The following is a 15850-nucleotide window of genomic DNA, read 5'->3' as shown; positions in this document are numbered from 1 at the left end:
TTATTAAATTTTATTCGTTTCAATACGTCCAGTGCTTCCTCCTCTCTCACATAATCTTTATTTCAAGATAACAACATCTATTTCCCCACAGACTTCATTTTTCATGCCACAGGTCAAGAGTTATCGATTGGGCAAGGGCAATTGTAGTGCGATTTGACAAAGTTAAGATGCATAGAATGGGGTAGCAAATGAAAGGGATGCAGAAAATGGAAACGTGGAGCTGGTTTAAGAAACGGGTATTGCGTGTCCTTGATAGGTATGTCCCAGTCAGGCAGGGAGGAAGTGATAAGGTTGGGGAACTGTGGTTGACTAAAGGAATTGCATCTTTTGTAGAGTGGAAGAAGGAGGCTTATAAGTTGAGAGACAAATGGTTCAGATGAGGAAATGGAGAGTTACAGATCGTCTGGGAAGGATTTAAAGAGAATGTTAAGAAGAGCAAAGAAAGGACACGAGCAGCCTTTCACAAATAGATAAAGGAGAGATTTAAAGCTTTCTATAGGAATGTGAAGATTAAAAGGATAACTAGGATAGGAATAGGGCCAGTCAAAGACAGAAGTGACATGTTGAGTGCGGAAACTGTAAAGATCGGAGAGGTACTGATCGCATATTTCTCATCGGTTTTCACTCAGGAAAAGGAGAATATTGTAGAGGAGAAGAATGAGATACAAGGTTTTAGACTTGTAACGGTCAGTGTTACTTATGAAGAGGTGTTAGCAATTCCAGAAGGAGTGAACGTAGGCCAGTCACCTGGGCCAGTTGGGATTTATCCGAGGACACTCTGGGAAGCCAACGAGGATATAGCAGAACATTTGGATTTGATATTTGAGTCGTCATTGTCTACAGGTTTAGTACCAGAGGAATGGAGGATTCCAAATGTTGTGCTCTTGATCAAGAAGGGCAGTCGAGATGACGCAGGTAATTATAGATCAGTGAGCCTTACTTCTGTTGTAGAAAAGGTTTTGGAAAGCATTATAAAATGTAAGATGTATAATCATCTCGAAAGCAATAATTTGATTTCAGATAGTCAACATCGTTTCGTCAAGGGCAGGTAATGTCTCACAAACCTCATTGAGTCTTGTTTGATCACGTGACCAAGAATGTAGATGAGGGTAGAGCAGTTGACGTGTTATACCTGGACTTCAGTCCAGCCTCTGAGACGTTTTCACATGGTAGGCTGTTGAAAAAAATGCAGATGTATGGAATGGAGGGTAATGTGGCAATTTGGATTGAAACTGGCTTTCTGAAAGAAGGCAGCGAGTGGTGATTGATGGAAAATATTCAACCTGGAGTCCAGTTACCAGTGGTGTCTCACAAGGATTTGTTTTAGGACAACTGTTGTTTATAATTTTTATAAATGATTTAGATGCAGGCATAAGTGGATGAATTAGGAAATTTGCAGATAACAATAACGTTGGTCGAGTAGTGGACAGTTTGCGAGAATGTCACAGGTTGCAGGGGGACTTGGATAAACTGCAAAATTGGAGTGAGAGGTGGCACATTGAGTTAAATGCACCTAAATGTGAGGTGATGCACTTTGGGAAGAATAATAGGAAGGCAGAGTATTGGGTCACCGGAAAGATTGTTGCTTGTGTGGATGTGAAGAGGGATCCTGAAGTCCATGAACATAGATCCTTGAAAGTTGCCACCCAGGTTGATAGTGCTGTTAAGATAGCATACGATGTGTTAGGTTTCATTTGTAGAGGGATTGAGTTCCGGAGCCGGAAAACCATGCTGCAAATGTACAAAACGCCATTGCCGTGGCAGTTGGCATATTGCGCACATTTATGGTCGCCGTATGTTGGCAAGGATGTGAAAGCATTGGAAAAGGTGCAGAGGAGGTTTACCAGGATGTTGTCTGGTCAGGGGGTAGGTCTAATCAGGAAAGGCTGAGAGAAATGTGTTTGTTCTTTTCGGAAAGAAGAAGGCTCAGAGGACATTTGGTAGAGACATACAAGATGATCGGAGAATTAACTACGGTAGACATGAAAGTCGTTTTGCTTGGATGATGACGTCAGCTTGCACGTGGGAACATAGCTACAAATTGAGGGGTGATAGATTTAAGATAGATGTCAGAGGCCAGTTCTTTACTGGGAGAGTTGAAAGGGCGCGCAATGCCCTACCCACCAGGGTGGTTAACTCAGGCACATTATGGAGATTTAAACAATCCTTGGATAAGCACATGGATGATGGTGGGATTATGAAGGGGGATGAGCTGAGAATAGTTCAAAGGTCGGCGCAAAATTGAGGGCCGATGGTCCTGTTCAGCGCTGTATTCCTTTATGTTCCATGTAAAATGTCCTTCCCCACAGGAATTATTCAAATAAAGGACAGGATTCATATCTCCCCCATCTCGAGTGGCACCAAACAGAGACGGGCTAATCGATTTTTGAGGTGTCCCTCTAATCTTCGCAGACTCTTTTTTGTCTTTAATGTATTTATAAAACCAATTATGTCTGATGTGATCAAAGCGACATGCTGCAATTGAGCTCGGTAGAACTCAAAACGATGACAGTCTGATTCGAATTCAGACGCGTTATCCATTACAATACTGGCCGACCGAGCGCCGACTTCCTCTCAGCTTTTCCATGTGTAATGGAGACATTTAGATCTGGAGAAATAAGATTGACAAGGTGAAGAACTAGCAAAGGTAATCAGCGTCACTGCTTTAATTCAAAAAGTCCCACTTTGTGAAGCAGTGCCTTTCCCTGGTAAAGGAAACACATTTGTCTTCAGGAGCCCCCATTTTGTTGTCAGCATCTCTGCTGAAAGTTTCCATTGTTGTATTCACAGCCACGACACGATTTCATGATCCACTTCAGTAAAATGTACTTTCATAATTTGAGTCAAGGGCTCTTCCCTTCAAGAGCCTGAACAAGTTCAGCGAGAAAACTCTGTTCATTTCTAGCGCTGAATCTAGAATAAGATGATGTGAACAGTTCGCTTATTGGTGCCGCCCGCTCACTGGATTCTAGCGCGTCAAAACCAGGCCCCGTGACCATCAGCCAGTTCTGTGCCTTCCTGCAGTACATCTGCTGAACAACATCCGATTATCATAGCTGTTTATTTCACATTGAAACACAGGGCGATAATATGAACTGTTTCGAAACTTGGGGAATGCAGCTTTGCTGCTGAAGTTAGTTATGGAGTCAACTACAGACACAAGAATGTGTACAAGTCAGGTCACAAGGTTTATGGTCAGCATCACTGGAGGTCTCTGCTTTGGAGTCCGAGTTTTCATCACACAGACCTGGATATAATTCCCACGCAGATAATGAAGATATCTTTCTCGTTTTCTGAATTATTCGAAAGAAAGCTAATTCCTGCTTGCGCGCAGAGCACACACCTGGATCGTGCCAGACTTGGTCCAGTGAATCTTTCCATCCGTCTATCAGGACAATGGCAGCAGATTCATGGGAAACTACCACCGCAAATCCCCCTACGATCATATCAACTTTCTGATTTGGAAGTATCTCGCTGATCCTTCAGTGTCGCTGTGTGTAAATACTGAAACTTACCCGCACCCCACCCCCCGCCTCCGCCATCTCTCTAATGGCTGTGTGTCCGTGCTGAGGAGCACAAAGTTTCAGCAAAGTAACTCATTCCCTCTATCACTGGGGTAATTCTGGATATGAACTGAATACTATCCCATTGAGTGACGACTATATTCCAGGATATCGTTTCTAAAAGTTTAAGGTTCCTATCTGACATCTGCAATCGTTTGGAAATAAGTTGAGAAGTGGAGCAGGACAGTGAAATAAAGTGATCGGCAATGATGTCTGGGAGGCATGAGGCAGGAAGTGAGCGTGCAACTGGTGGTGCAAGACTTAATGTCAGTGCCAATTGGTCAACGTTTACGGCCCAATGTTTACAATTGCTTACACATTACACCTCGTCAAATCTCCACAATGACCTTGTTCCACTTGTTGAGGTCCTCTCTGTGTGTATTAACGTGGTTCATGGGCACGGAGAGGATGAACACATCCTCTTTCTCTTGTCAGTTTAAACAGGTGAAGGTATCAGTTTGAAATTAATGCAAGTGGAGATTATCTTTTTCTAAGCCTTTTCAGTGGAGAATGTTCAGCTGTAAATTGTCTGAATTTTTAAATTCGAGGAAAGATTGCAATTCTCTGTGAACAACATTGATCCGAAAACACCTTTCCATGTACTGTAAAGAAGTGGTTAACCAACTTCACATCTGGATGATCAAGCACAAAAGCAATGCGGCGCCGTGGCTTAGTTGGTTAAAGCGCCTGTCTAGTAAACAGGCGATCTTGGGTTCAACTCCCAGCGGTGCCTGTTTGTTGCATTCGTATTTGGGCTTGGTGTTTCAACTCTTTACAAATGCCGTGTCAACAAAGTCAGCGTCGACTTGGGCACTTGGAGATCCAGGTTAAGTTACAACAGTGATTGTTCTTTTTAGTTCCGAACTATCAATTAAGTCTGTGGTTTCGTTCCGTTATTCAACAAGCTTTTTTTCCTCTTTTACCCCGTCCTTCATTCCCAGTTTGGTAGGGATAACGAGATTACGCAGGAGGTGTTGCAGATTTGCCAGAGAACTTTGTGGAAATGACCGAGACACCACCAGCTGATCACTCTCATTCTCTGATGTCAACGATCATTCATTAAAACCAACAGTATATACATCGTTGTGATTCTTTAGTTGTAGTATACTTGCGGTTTTTTTCTTATGGTGTATTCAGAATTCTACTTTGAATTCGAAACAGTCACAAATGATTGTGGAAGAAATGTCGCCTGACCTGAGATCGAATTGACAGACACATTATCCGGAGAATGTAAGCCCAGATCTACACAATCCAATCAATGAGCAAAAATCTCCTCATCAGCTGCACACTCAAACTGTCCCGAAATGTCAGACTTTTTATCGAGCATTAATAGGTAATGAGCTGTATGGACAGACAGAGTGTTGGAGAATGTGAAAGGGAAAGAGGGTGAGGTGGATACACAGAGACAAATGGAGACACATGCTGAGTTCGATACTGAAAGAAACAATTCTCCATTCGACGTTGCTGCAAACTGACAGGAAGGAAACGAGAAAAAGCAATCATTTAAGCACAGCCTTTTACCAGCTGAGAGCAACGGAGGCAGCATTAACAGTCAATAAAGTGCTTTTGAATTTTTAAAGGTGACAGCTGTCAGTCACTGAGTTTTTTTGATAAATGTCCTGAGTCGACACATCAGACTGATTATTTCCCCAGCATTACAGTATGGAAGTGTATAACTGACGTCTTCTGTCGATCTGAACATTTAACTCGGTTTCGCTTGACAGATGTTGCCAGGCCTGATGAGTTTCTCCAACAATTCACGTTTTTTTTCGTTCACATCTACATCATCAAAGAAAAATGAAACTCAGTATTCTGATAATGGCTTCATTTTTAAAACCCCTCAAAAAACTGTTTAGCATTCTAAAAGTCAAATACACACTACACTGACTATACAGCTGCAAACTTGCAAAATCACTTTTAAATTCAGGACCTGGAATTTTCAAGACCGGATGTGCTCTCAAAATTCCTCCCTTTCTAATCCTATAATTACCTTTAATGCCTGAATTAAGTCACCTCTCAACTATCTTCTCTCTAACAAAAACGCACTGGTGTCGGGATTCCTTTCCCCATAAGACCTTCCTTCCCTACCAGGCAGCATCCCTGGAAATCTCCTCTGAAAACTTTCCAAAGCTTCCACATCATTCCTATTAAGAGGTGACCTGAGATGCACTGCAATACTCGAAGCCCGGCCGATCCAAAATTTAGCACACCTGTAACATGACCTCATGACACTGAAACTAAATCCCTCTACCAATGAAAGCCCAATATAACGTACGCCTTCGTAACAATGCCTATTAACCTGAGAGGCAACTTTCAGCAATCTCTGCACTTGGACATCATGACCTTTCTGGTCAACTACACTACCAAGCATTTTACCATTATCCCAATGATCTGTTTTCATGATCAAAGTGATTCAGCTTGCAATTTTCTGCACTAAACCCAATTTGCTACCTCTCAGTCCACGTTTGCAGCTCATCTATGTCGTTCTGTAACCTGAAACAACTTTCAACACTATCCACAAATGCAGCGAAAGTAATGTCATCCGAATATTTACGAATCCATTCTTCTGCGCCCTCATTCAGGTCATTTATGAAAATGTCAAACAACATTTTCCCCGAAACGGATCCTAGCGGCAGTAAACACGGACTTAAGCATCTTCCAGACCTCAAAGAGATCTCCTCTGATTCTTAAAAACTCCAGTGAGTATAGGCATGAACTGTTCAATCCATCTACATAAGACAAACTTCGAATCACTGCAATCAATTCTGTGATCGTCCTCTGAAATGCCTTGATTGCAACTGCAACCTTCCTGCAGTTAGGGCCCCAGATCTCTCCAGAGTACAGGACTTCCGTTGTGGTCTCATTAATTCCTTTGCAGATTTGCAGCATTACTTCCCGTCCTTTCTAACTCATTTGTAAGTAAATGCTGAAATTGCACTTTACTTTGTCTTTGCCTGTTGTGCCCGCAGGTGATTTTTCTGTGATATGCATAATGCCACCCACATCCCTCGACAAGTAAACTCTTCGAAATTTTTCTCCATAACAAGTTGGCTTTCTTTGCCTCTGATCAAAACGATAACCCCATACTTATCCATGTTATACTTTATGTGAAATGTTGGCCCATTCTTCGAAACTATTCATGTCCATTTGTACTTTTTATGCATTTAGATTGCCTCAATCTACTTTTCTACCTGTTTTAGTATCATCTGAAAATAAGGCTGTGAGATTTTCAATCCCCTCATCCACGTAATACAATAGATTGCAAATAATTGGGGCCTGTGGTCTGAACATGAACATCTCACATGAATCAGCCATTAATCTCCACAGAGCTCACGTCGCTGAGCTTCCACAAAATATGCTAAGGTGGAGCTTAGTAACCGCAAGGAGGAGGAAATATTGACGTGAATTATATATCAAAGACAAAACTGTAATACAAATGTCGATCATTTTGTAAAACAGCAAATAGACATACACGATTGCGGGTACACCTGTAATAATTGACACCTTCATGTTACACCTAAATCGTGTTAACTCAAGTGAATGCGATAGCTGTGAGATATGGAGTTTTATGTGTGTGTATGAGATGGTTTGCTTTCACAGTATGTTGAACACTGAGGTAGAGATTCGGAAGTTTTCGAATTGATGTTGTGTGATAAGGAGGGCTAATTGAAAACCCTGCTGAAAGGCAGCTTTTAGGAATAATGATCAAAGTAAATTGGATTTTATCAGACGTCTGAATACAAATCAGTGTTTTTTCAAATTGTGTATAAACCTGCCTCATGCAAGGCCTGAAAGTATGAGGAGCAAATTGTCTTTTGTGAGTTGGATAAGTGTATGGGAAAGATTTAATGCAAGGCAAGGAATGGCCGTTGTTTAAATAAACACTGCAACATGTACAATATATATATATATATATATATACACCCACTATAGTGCAAACCGCAAAAAAGCAAGGTGATTCAACGATGGTTATGAAAATAGGTTAAAGATTGCATGAGATCAAAGGAATCAGCACCAAAAATGCCACGCATTGTGTTAAACTATGGATTCAGAGAAATTTGGGACCAGGAAAGTAGGACCAATGAACCTAAAAGGAAATCCAAAAGAACAAGAGTACAAACTAACAAGAAACTTAAGGACGACCAAACGTCTCTATTGATACTGGAAGGGAAGTGAAGGCAAGTTTAGGTGTGGAACGGTTACTATCCGAGCACAAACATTTTCTTGCAGAGAAATGGGAAATTACAGAGATATTAAACAATCACTTTCATGTCTATCTTCACAGAGTAGAAACAAAGATGGAGAAAATCAATCTGTGTTTTATCCTGAATCAACGCATTAGAGGTGATTGCAGTAAAACTGAGAAAATTCAAATAGAGCGTCTGACTGACGCAAACGTACCAAGATAGTCTACATATTCACCAAAAGGAACAGAATAATCAGGGAACAATTAGGATCCAATACAAACCAAAGGGGCACTTGGTGTGTCAAGATGAAGAAAATTGATAGTTTGTTATGTGAGCGCTTCTCATCTGTTTGGCTTGGGCAAAGGAGCATCAGGGACAGAAGATGGACTGTGAAGCTGTTCAACAGATTGATAAAAAAACGCAAGCAGGTATTGCAGGCTTTGTCTGATATAAAGTTGAACTGATTATCATGTTCAGACGAGTTTTATCACAGGCTGCTCTCGGAGACAAGGGCGGAAGGGTCCTCGCTCAAATGGTTAATTCGAATCTGTCCTCGTGGGAGCCGGAGATGCCAGAGGACTGGAGAACAGCTGCTGTTGTCGCGCATTACAGGTAGCTTGGTAGAGATGGACCTGGGAATTATACATTAGTGCAAATATGACCAGTGCTAGGTAAACTTTTGAAGAAGACAGAGGAGGAGGAAATTGATTGACATGTATCAAGGCAATGTCTGATCAGAGGTTGTCAGCATGACTTTAACAGATAAGATTAAGTTAATGTCACACAAGACCAGGCTATCGTTAAATAGATTATTTGTAAATACTCGCTTTTCAAGCTTTGCTCCTTCATCATTCTTTTATTTGAGGTGGCCCTTTTGAAGATTATCAGCAAATCCTTTGACAAAGCCTCACATGGGAAACTGATAAAGAAAGTAACACCACATTGCATCAAGTGTAACTTGGAATGTTGCAAGGAAAATTGTCTTAGTGGCAGGAGACAGAGGGTGGTGGTAGAAGGTTTTTTGTTTTCACTGAAGACAAGTGGACCCTGGTGTACCACAGGGATCAGAGCTGCATTCCTTATTATATGTGGTATTCATAAATGATGTAGATGCAAAAGTTATCGGGGGAGGGTAGAGTGTGATACGTAAGCTTGTATTTGAACAAAGCTTGGCCGGTTGGTTGTCAGTGAGGAGGAAGATCTTATGTTATAGGCAGATATAGATGGAATTGTAAGATGGCAGATCAATGATAGATGGAATGAAACCCTGATAAATACGAAATAATGCACCTTGTTAGAAGGAACCAGACAGGGGTGCACTCAATGAATGGCAGCACACCAGGAAACTCAGACGGTGCTTCTCCATAGATTCCTGAATGCAACTGGACAATGTAATGTGTTAGTTAAGAAGGCACACGGGAGTGCAGGCTAAGCCTTTATTCATCGAAACATAAGTTGCGAATGTCATACACGGTGGCTCAGTGGTTACCAATGCGGTCTCACAGCGCCAGTAGACCCACGTTCAATTCCTGCTTCGGGCAATTGTCTGTGGGGAGTTTTCACATTCTCTCCGTGTGTGCGTGGTTTTCCTCCGGCGGCTCCAGTTTCCTCGCACACTCCAAAGATGTGCACGTTAGGTGAATTTGCCATGCTAATTTATCCATAGTTTTAGATGCATGAGTCAGTGGTGAATGCAGGGGAATGAGTCGGGGTCGGTTGCTCTTTGGAGGGTCGGTGTGGACTTGCTGGGCCGAAGGGTCTGTTTCCACACTGTAGGCAATCTAAAGATCTTGTATCGTCAAAAGATGGAATGCTTTGTGGAGTCCTGATCACCACTTTACATCAAGGATGTGATTACACTGGAGGATTTGTTTAGCATATTCACCAGGCTGTTCCCCCGGATAGAGCATATCAGCTACGAAGAGACGTTGGATCAGTGAAGGCGGAGAGGCACATGTTTCAGAAGTATAAGATTAGAGGGGCAAAGACAAGTTGGATAGAAAGCAGTTGTTGTTGGAGTTAAAGGACCAAGAAGAATAAAACACAAGTTTAAAGGGAAGGGTTTGAAGTTGAGATAAGGTATCAGGATTGTAAATGCATTGTTTTGGAGAAATTATTGGGACTGAAATTAAGGGTCATAGATAAATTCAGCATAGATTTATGAACTGAAAATATATTTGAGAAATTGACTTAATATACATTATGATAAATCAATATCTGCAATGTGTTTGGATTTTCAGAAACGTTTTTGATGAAATCGCAAGGCTGTTGTGCAAAATTAAATCTTATGGAACTGAGGTTAATGATTGAACATGGTTTTATAATTGGAGAGCTGACAGGGAACAGTGAGTAGTTTTTGAACTTGACTTTGCTATTAGGTGTATTTTACAGGATAGTTGCAATAAAATCCACTGAAAAGCTTTCCCTTGTTGCCGCACAACAGCACAGATTTGAACACTTTAAGAAAATGAATAAAATCAAAGACACACTTGAAGAGAGGCTATCAGTCCAAAGGCAGTTTATTACCATCGACGATGCTTTAACACCCATTCCTCTGCAGAAGCTTCATCGCCATCCACATCGGACCCCAGCAACATGGAAGTTACTGATCCTCAGGCGCCATCTTTACCAGTCGGCCAATAGTCCTCCATCACTTCTTCGTGGCACTCTGTACCAGACCCTCCAATGTCAGAGTCAAGTCTGTCACTGTTAGGTTCACCTCATCGTTGTAGTCAGGGTATCTTGCCAAAATTTTCTATTTTACCAACAGCTTAGGATTCAAACAAAAAAGTAATCTCCAATCCTCAGGCATCATGTTTTGCTGCTGGGCCTCCCTCACCCATGTCCCCTCTACAGACGTAGCTGCTGCTGATTCCAGGTGCTGTGCTTGCTCCAGAAAAGTAAGTAGGTACTCACTCTCCTCCGCACTTGGCTGAGCTCGAAGTCCCCGACCCTGGACCCGGCTTGAGACCTCTCGATGTCCGCTCCTTGAGTCAGCTCAATTTGCACGCGTTGGCCTCTCACTGCTGTCTATGCTGAACAAGCAGCTAGGTAAGTAAGTTACAAAAGAAAATGGAGGCATCACAAAAAGAAAAAGGAAAACTTCCCACCAGACAAGCCATGGCACATGAGCCCTTGTACCGGAAGCACCAGAACAAAAGGATCGTTTTATTGGATTCAAAGGCTTGTGGTGTCTCACAGAAATCGGGGCATGGAACCCACCTTTACCCAGTACATTTTCAAACATTCAGCTAAGGAAGTCAATCACAATATTTCCAACGCTGCTGATGGCACGAAGCGAAGTTGGCTTTTGAATGTGTGAGGAGTATTGGAAAACGCTTCAAGGTGATTGAGACGATAGATTGAATAAGCAAAGACGTGGCAAATAACACGCAATATTTGTACATGTGACATTTTGCACTTTAGTGGGAAAAACAGAATGGCAGCCTACCATCTCAAAAGCAATTGTTTGAAAAGAAAACGTTTCTGCTCTTTTTTGTTTCATTATGCGCAGACCTCCGGGTCTATGCACAGCAGTGAGTTCTGATGCCAGAAGCCAATTTTGGGACTGGCATTGGCACATTGACTAGTGTCATATACCCACCAAGTGGGTAGCTGTAATATTGAAAAGGCTGTGGATCTCCTTACTCACCAGCCACTGAAAACAATATTGCAGTAGCAGACAGCAGTTTAGAACAAATTTGTTCTGGTAACCTTCACCTCACGGGAGTTTGAGTGCAAGAGTAAGGCTGTCTTCCTGCAGCTCTACAGCAACGTGCTGAGACTATATTTCGAGCATTGTGCAGTATTGTGTGCCGGTTTCGTCTCCTTAACTAATGAAGAGCAAACTTGTCATTGAGGGAGGGCAGCGAAGGACGACCAGATTGATCGTTGGGATGACAGACCTGTTGTAGTGGCAGAGTTTGGGTCAATTGGGACCGTGTTCCTTGGTGTACATAAAGAAGAGCGGAGACAGATTGGAAACAGCAATGATAATTCCCGTGGCTGCGACGTCTAAAGCCATGGGGCACTACATTAGGTGCAGGTAGGCCAAACTGCATTGAGATGAGAATAAATGTCGAACTCAGACACTGGTGAACCTGGAGAATTGTCTACCATACAAGTCTATGGAAGCCAATGTACTGCATATAAATAACGATTTCGCGACACGAGAGCGATGGGAGAGGTCTGGAGTACATTGTGAAGATATAGCATCAAATATCATTAACGTTAGTTGTTCTATAATGCGGTGGCTGTGTTGTAGAAAATCGTACAATGTCAGTAATGGTGTCTATGTGAAAACAGTCTTGAGGCGAAATGCTGAAAATATCAGTAAAAACCAAAAATTAAAGTTAGTCTAACACACACAATAGCACCATCTAAGTAAATCTTTAAACCGTATATTGCAAAGAAATAGTACTGTAAATACAGCACTTTAACATAACGATCACTGATACTGCAGTGTATCTTTAATGAAGCACGTCACCAGAAAGAACGTGAGTCGACTGTCCACGTGATGCCGACGGGGAATTACAGTTTTCCTCGAGAGGATGCCCTCGATTTGAAATTCAGTTCGTTTTAAATGTAAACTACAATTCCAAGTTTAAGGTCTAGTTTCAAGGCTTGCATCCCTGATTTAGCTGGACATACTAAATGTGCACTTTGCAGACAGAACATTCTGAGGCTGTGTTTTGCTGTTCAGCTGGTGCCGGGGATGCAATCACGTAACAGTAAACGGTAGCTCGCTCAATTTTTTAAAAATGTTGTCTACACTTCCGTTATAGCCTTAGAGTTAAATCGCTTTGAATCAACGAGTGTGACAGGTCAAACAAAATCGATAGACCACATGGACTACTGTTGGTTATTTTTTCCCGATGGTTAATCTCATTTGGGGACATGTGCACGTTGTGTGGGACAGGTGCATTGAGGACATGTTCGACAATGAATTAGAATGCTGGAGGCTCTATATGTTCCATGGCCTACTACTTTCCCCATGGTTCTGTTCAATTTGTTTGAAAGCTGTCGAAATGTTGTCACAAGCTCTCCGACATTCGGAAGGAAGTCTCTGCTGGATCGACAGAACTGTGTTCCCCGTTCCCTTTTCCAATACTGAGGCTAGTGCCCAGTGTCTTTCCAGTTTTATCCTTTAAGCCCTCGGAGCAGTTTGAAGAAGTCAGTGCCTTGATTGATCGGTTCAGAGACAATTGAAGAGTCTATCACATGTCTGTGCACCTGGGTCAAATTTAGGCGAGACCAGGAAGATGCAGGCAATTTGCTTCTTGTAAGTACATTTGAGAAGCAAATTGCGGATTACAATCGATGTTGACTTTAAGTTCACTTTTACTTTCACCATATTTTCACGGAATCCCTACAGATTGGAATCAAGTTCGTCGGCTCAACATATCCACACCGTCTCTGTGAAACAACACCCATCCAGACCCATTCTCCACCCTTATTATTACCTGCTAATGTAGATAACCTATACACCCTTGAACACTTTGAGCAATTTAGCATGGATAATTCGCTAAATCTGCGCATATTTGGATTGTGGGTGGAAACCGGAGCAACCGGGAGAAACCGACGCAGAAACGAGGAGAGTGTGCAAATCCACCGTTGTCGCTGTGAGACAACAGTGCTAACCACTGAGCCACCTGCTCGCCTGTTTTGCATCTCAATATTTTATTGAAAAGTTCTAACTTCCACAAACTGCCAGAGCATTAGCCTGGTCTGGATTCGGAATCCAGTGAAATTTCCATAACTGTATAATCTCTAACTCTTCAATCACTGCCCTGTCTTCCTGTAATGTCCCTTTCATTTAACAATATACCTGCACCACTGTCTCTGTTCGACAAGGCCCCACCGTTAACAGTGTAAATCCTGCCCTGTTTTGCCTTACAAAATGCAACATCTCCCATATTTCTCAGCTTGAAGCTCCAAGTGCCGTTCCTCAAACCAGTGGCCAATTTTATTAAGATCCCATTGTCCTCTTAGATGACCTTTTTCACTGTCCACTACATCGCCAAATTTGTTGTCATTTCTAAACTGACTGTGCACGTTTCCTATATTCTCATTCGAATCAATTATAAAATAACAAACACCAGTGGACCCAGCACTGCTCATCGTGACACACCACGGGTCACAGGCCTTCAATTGTAACAACGGATATCTCACACCACCCTTTGTTTCCGACTGTCCAGCCAAATGTTTATCTAAATGGCTCGCTCTCCCTGATTCCCTGTGATCTAACCATATTCACCTGTCTACAGTGCGGAATCTCGTTGGGCCCCACTGAGCTCCACGTTGATAATGTATGCTGCTTTTCCTTCATCTATCTTTTTGGTCACCTCTTGAAAGTTTTCAATTAAGTTTGTGAGACGCATGCTCCCACGCACAAAATCGTGCTGACTGTTCCTAATCAGTGCTTGCCTTTCAGAATACTGGTAAATCCTGTCTCTCAGAATCTCCTCGAAACACCTAGGCACCACTGACATTGGACTCACCGGCCTGTAGTTCCCTGGCTTTTTTTCCAGGTTGGGGTTTTTACACTAATGTCACAACATGAGCTGCGTTTCAGTCATTCAGCCCCTCATCCATGGCCGCGAATGGCCACAAACAAAACCGAAGAAAATTTGGATGCTGAAAATCAGAAACAAAAACAAGAGTTGCTTGTAAAGGTCAGCAGGCCTGCTGCATCTCTGCAGTGAAATCAGAGCTAACGGTTTGTGTCCAGTGATTCTTTTTCTGAACTATAAAACATGATACACATGTCTCAGCTCTGAGCTCCAAAATTGCATCCGTGGCTTTCCACATTCGCCCGGGAAACACTTCAACACATGCTGGGGTTTCGCTGCAAATATGCATTTTAAGAACTCCAGCGTTTCCTTTTCTGTAATGTAGCCTCATTTCAAAGCATGGTTACATGCATGTATTTCCCCAAGTTACCTCTATTCCATGCCTTTCTGAATATCAAATAGTGACGCGGTTTATTTGTGTAGGATCTCACCCATCTATCAGGGACAATATGACAGGCACCAGTGGATGGGAAGTCAACTCCTTGTGATGAGTTTGAACTCAAGCATTGCTAGGCCTTAATGGATTGTGTTGACAGAAATTTACAAGCTACATATGTCTTCAAGGAACTGGGAGAGAATCCTTCAGTACAGCAAGGTTTTCACCCACTGCATTAAGAACTGGAAAGAATTGACCTATGTCTGCTCTCGAATGGTCGAGTGTGTCGGAGTTTTCAAAAAACCGGCTGTTCTTATGGATGTGTGTCCGTGTGTATGTGGAGGGATGGTTTCTACTGTTTTGCATCATGTTTTTTTGAAAATTTGAGACCTTTCTATTTGTTACTTCAGTTCCAATTATTCTAGAAAATCTCTGAATGCAATTACATACTTGTAGATCACACTGAGTCCTCAATCAAACTTTGTTTCCAGGCTGATTGATAACTTGTTTATTTTCCTTCCTCACAGTTAACATAATGACGATCTACGTCCTGCTTTATAAAGATTGTGGATTGTCTCCACGTGTCAGAAATTACCTGGGGGCCATGGCAGCTGCGGATCTACTGGTCATTATCCTCGACCTAATATTAAGACACATCTCCATTCTTTACCGAGAACAGTCATATATTCTGATGCGCTCTGTCTGATTATAAAATATTCACGCCGTGTCGCTTTTTGCAGCTACTAACTGTTCTGTTTGGTTCACCGTCACATTCACCTTTGATCGATTTGTGGCCATTTGTTGCCAGAAGGTGAAAACTAAATATTGCAGGGCGAAAACAGTTGCTGTACTTCTGGCAACAGTGACTGTACAGCACTGTTTAAAGAACACTTTCTGGTATTTTATGCTCACAAATCGGTATCGGTTGTGGAACACACCCTGCTTTTGTTGGGTAACACTAACGGTTCAATCCTCTAGTGTCTGGCTCACAATCGAGTTCATCCACAACATTATGACTCCGGTCCTACCATTTCTCCTGATTCTGCTCTTCAACGTTTTCACCGTCAGACACATTTCAGTGACCAGCAGAGCCCGCCGGAGTCTCAAATTCATGAATCATTCAATATCACTCATTAATCAATCCATCCGGGA

General features: G+C 42.2%; 1 non-coding gene across 1 annotated transcript; it reads left to right on the top strand.

Annotated features, from left to right (window-relative positions):
* Window positions 1-4222: 4222 nt before the first annotated feature.
* On the top strand, window positions 4223-4296 carry trnat-agu (transfer RNA threonine (anticodon AGU)). Its single transcript has one exon. It is a non-coding gene; the product is annotated as a tRNA-Thr (tRNA).
* Window positions 4297-15850: the final 11554 nt, after the last annotated feature.

This window comes from Chiloscyllium punctatum, chromosome 35 (genome assembly GCF_047496795.1).
Source record: "Chiloscyllium punctatum isolate Juve2018m chromosome 35, sChiPun1.3, whole genome shotgun sequence".
Lineage (NCBI taxonomy): Eukaryota > Metazoa > Chordata > Chondrichthyes > Orectolobiformes > Hemiscylliidae > Chiloscyllium > Chiloscyllium punctatum.
The sequence above is the reverse complement of the archived record's forward strand: the minus strand, read 5'-3'. Positions and strand labels throughout refer to the sequence as shown.